The following is a 4,542-nucleotide window of genomic DNA, read 5'->3' on the forward strand; positions in this document are numbered from 1 at the left end:
AAGCCTTGCATTTGTATCCAAAGAGTAGTCAAGCTCTAGAAACACAGTCACAAAAAAGAAAAGAAAAATATCCTTCAGAGCAAGACCCCATTCCTCAAGTTTGCCAATTAAGAGCTTAAATTGGTAATGTTGCTCTATGTATCTCCAGGTATTATGTGCCCCCTCCTTTTCTTCAGGGCCCAGACCTTTTTAAGTATTTTGTGCTGTCCAAGCCAAAAAAACCTCTGTTGTTTTTTCTTCTTCTTTTAGCCTTGCCCCCCTTGTGTTGGGGCAAAAACCAGTAACCTCAGTTTTTACTCGAGGTTCAGCTGAACTGGGGGTCTATTTCTAGTGTAGAATTTGTTAGTCAATTCTACAATTGGACCTTGATTGAGCTCAGCCTTCTGTTGTTAGTAAAGTCTCTTTCTTTTCCCCCTGGGAAGCAGCCTGTGGGGGAGGGGCACCTGCCTTCATGGCTTGGGAGACTCACAGTTCTGGGTGGGATCACAGCTGGTCCAGCTTGTCCAGACTGGTGTTTGTTGTGTGTCCTATCACTTATGTGGCCCCAGCAGTTGTTCTGTACTGTTCCTGGCTATTTACTAGTTGCTCTGGAGAACAAACTAAATTCCACACCTCACTAAGCTGCCATCTTGGACCCTCTCAGTTCTAGTAGCTGTGCTGTAGATTTTTTGGGGGATTTAAAAACATATAGTATCATGCCATCTGCTAACTATGAAAGTTTTACTTTTTCCTTTCCAATTTGGATGCCTTTTTTTTTCTTGCTTAATTGTTCTAACTAGAAGTTCCAGCATAACATTGAATAACAATGGTGACAGTGGGCTTCCTTGTCTTGTTCCTGATCTCAGAAGGAAAGTTTTCAGTCTTTCTCCATTGAGTATGATGCTGGCTGTGTTATATATATATATTCCCTTTATCATGTTGAGGAAGTTCCTTGTGAAATAACCTATCCTGTGGTTACCATATCTTATCCTTTGAAGTAACCATAATTTTTTTGATCACTTTAAGAATCACACAGCCATAGCCTTAAAGACAGCCAATAATTCAGTTCAGACAGAAAGAGAAGACACACAGATGTTGACTGATCTAAAGAATATAAAAGAGGATAGTATTTCCAGGTACAGAGCTATAAATCAGTACTATTCTTCAATGACAGAGGAAAGTGTTTGGTTCCAGATTCCCAAAGACCTAACCAGTGAACACACAGCTATCAATAGTAAATCTGAGTAAAGAAAGGTCACATCCAACCTTCTGGAAAATCAACAATATAGTAACAGGATACAGTTCAGATTATAGCACTCATTCATAGCCCTTATTTCTCACTTTCAGCTCAACTAGAACAACTCAGCCTGGGCCAAGTGCTTTCCAGGGTTTGGATCTGTGATATTGGAATGAAAATCAGTTGCCCTGACATCTCTGGGAATCTTAGACTAACTATAGAGCCAAATCTGAAAGAATGTGCAGTGATAATATCAAACTAATGTCCAAGAATGATGACAGGGCTCACAAATAGGTTTGGGTCTGGATGTGTTCCAAAGATTAGAATTTGACACCATGATTTTAATAGATTGAGTGCATTAATGACCCTGATTATTCACCCTTCCCTGTATCCATGTCCTTTGTCATGTGAATTTGGGAGGACTCTCCCTGAAGATGTAAGTATCTTTATGTCCTTCAATTCTGAATTTAGCCATGTGAATTGCATTGGCCAATGGGATGTTAGCAGATGTGATGCATGCAGATACTTTAAAAAGCTCTTGCTGGGCTGCAGCCTGGAGGCTCCTGGGGCAGAAAAGTAATGCTCACTTCACAGAGGCACTAGCTAACATGTATCTGTCGGTTGTGTTCATTTGAGACTTTTCTGCTGGAAATCACCTGGCATTACTAAGTGTCCATGAGACCCAGGATTTGCTGCCTGATTTCTTGCCATGTTGAAGGAAGTAGAGACAAGTACTGACCAAAAGGCTGCACCAAAAGCACCACTGAAGAAGGAAAAGAAGAAAGGCTCTGAAAAGACAGATGGGTATCTCTTGGCCAGTTTTAAAAGTGATGGTGTGAAATACAAGGTCAAGATAATCAGTGCTGATTATGTGCCAGATACAAAAGGCAATAAAATGAGGCAAGATTCTATGATGAAACTAAAGGGAATGATGGCAGCTGCTCACTCTCTAGGACAACACAAACAAAAGCTCTGGGTCAACATTTTGATTTCTGGCATAAAATTAATTTTTAAGATAACTGTGGAAATTGAACATGAGCATTCAGTGAATAAAATTTCTTTCATTGCCCATGATGTGACAAACAACTGGGCATTTGGTTATATATGTGGAGGAGAAGCCAGCACCAGTTTTTTGCCATAAAAATAGGGAAACAAGCTGAGATTGTTTTCAAGTTATCTACAATGTAAAGAAAAAGGAAAAAGACTAAAAAGAAGCCAACAAAGCAACAGAGAATGGGAGTGAGAGCCTCCTGACTCTTGATGTCCAAACTAAAAAATTGAAATTGAGTATTGACCAGATAGATTTGTTTTGGGACATGTATACACCTTCTGACCTAAGTAGTCCAACATCTTCAGCCAGTGACTTGTTTCCATCAGACCTCTTTGCTCCTCCCATCTCAGACTCTCCAGGCCAGACATCACCTACGGGACAACCCACAATCCAACAGACCAACCCGCTGGATCTCTTCAAAACAAATGTTTCTGTCCCAGTAGGGCTTCTTATGAGTCTAGGTAGTGTACCAGTTATACCCCCTCAGGCAGGACCACGGAGCACCCCAATATCTTTAGTTTTCCATCAGTCCCCGTCAATGGTCCCAGGAGCTATTGTGGGTGGTCAAACTTCAGGATTTGGTCAGTCACTCATTTTTTGACACAAGTCCAGCTGTTCCAGGTCAGAAGAAGCCTTCATACTTTGCAGCCTTATCTTTCCCTACAGCCCCTGCTGTTTGGAGACTTTTAGCATCTGTGGCAGCTAATTCTTGGCCATCAATGACCTCCTTCAGAAATCCTTTTCAGAGCAATATTTTTCAGCTCTTGCTCTGTCAGCCCAGTCCTCTCCTATACTCCCCTCTCTTCTGGTTGCTCCTTCTCAGCCACCTCCCAGAACTGCTGCTGCACAGGACATCTCTAATGATACTTTCACTGCCTTAGACCCACTTGGGGATAAAGAAGTTAAGGAAGTAAAAGAAATGTTTAAGGATTACAACTGTGACAGCCACCTGTTCTACCTGCAAGGAAGAGAGAGCAGACTTCCTCTGGGACTTCCAGTGCCTGCTCCAGTTATTTTCACAGCAAATTGGCATTCTTCATGATAACACAGACCATGATGACTTTGATGCTAATCAACTGTTGAGCAAGGTCAATGAACCACTAAAACCATCTCCCAGACAAAGTGCCCTGCCAGTTACCAAATCTGCTGACAATGTATTTGAGAACTCTTTCTCTAAAGGGTCTTTTAGTTCATCACCACAAGTTCCTGTGGCTCCTCAACCCACAACTCTTGATGTAAATAGGGATCCTTTTGTAAAACCATTTTCATAACTTCTGAACTTGGTATGCTGATGATACAGAGGAACAAAAAGTTTGGCTTTTTTTTTTTTTTAGCAGTCAAGGACAAAGTTAATAGCCATATGTGTCCTGACCTCTGCCCTTGTTCCAGCTTTTATATAATATCTGTTTCCTTATTTCTTGATGCTTCCTTCCACTTGTAAAATCCCTTTTGCTTTCTATCTAGGTTAAAGCTAAACCAAGTCTATGGCTTTAAATAAACTCAGAAGCTAAACTCTTCAGCTTAAATGTAGATGAAGTAGTTTCCTTACTTTAGCCCTTGCCTACTGTATCCCAAGAGCCTTCTAGAACACTCTACTATGTACCCTATGATTGGTACCCTTTAGATCATACTTTTTAAAATAAATTTTCAAATCCTTACAAAAAAAATTAAAAGTACTTGCACTTACCCATTACTCTTCTTGCTTCTCTGCCTCTACCATGGGAACATGCACAGTGTAGACCTGGTGGAGGATAAAATATATATGGATCTGAGTCAATTCACCCTAGTAATATCAACCAAGGCTATCTGAGATAAGCTGACAACTAGCCAACCTCCAGAGAGTATGCAGTGAGGTCAGTGAAGAGTAGAGGAAACCCCTGTTTTGGTTTGCTAAAGCTGATGAAATGCAATGTACCAGAAATGGCTTGTATTTTTTTACAATGGGAATTTATTAACTTATAATTTATAATTCTTAGGCTATGAAAATGTCCAATTCAAGGCATCAACAGGATGATACCTGGACTCTGAAGAAAAGTTGCTGGCACCTGAGACACCTCTGTCACATGGGAAGTCACATGGACAGTGTCTGTGATTCCTTTGCTCCTGGGTGTCATTGCTTTCAGCTTCTGGTTCCAGTGGCTTCCCACTGAGTTTCTATGGGTCCTTTTTTAGCTTCTCCAGGCCTTTTCTCTACAAGCATCCCTTAATTTAATCTCTTAGCTTCTGTATGTGTTTTATCTTCTTATAAAGGACTCCAGCAAGAAGATCAAGACAC

The 4,542-nt window shown here is 40.8% G+C and overlaps 1 pseudogene; it reads left to right on the plus strand.

The window, feature by feature from the left end:
• The first annotated feature begins 2,532 nt into the window (after positions 1–2,532).
• LOC143672070 (disabled homolog 2 pseudogene) lies at positions 2,533–3,538 on the plus strand (annotated as a pseudogene).
• The last annotated feature ends 1,004 nt before the right edge of the window (positions 3,539–4,542 follow it).

The sequence above is a fragment of the Tamandua tetradactyla genome, chromosome X, assembly GCF_023851605.1.
Source record: "Tamandua tetradactyla isolate mTamTet1 chromosome X, mTamTet1.pri, whole genome shotgun sequence".
In the NCBI taxonomy this organism is placed as follows: Eukaryota; Metazoa; Chordata; class Mammalia; order Pilosa; family Myrmecophagidae; genus Tamandua; species Tamandua tetradactyla.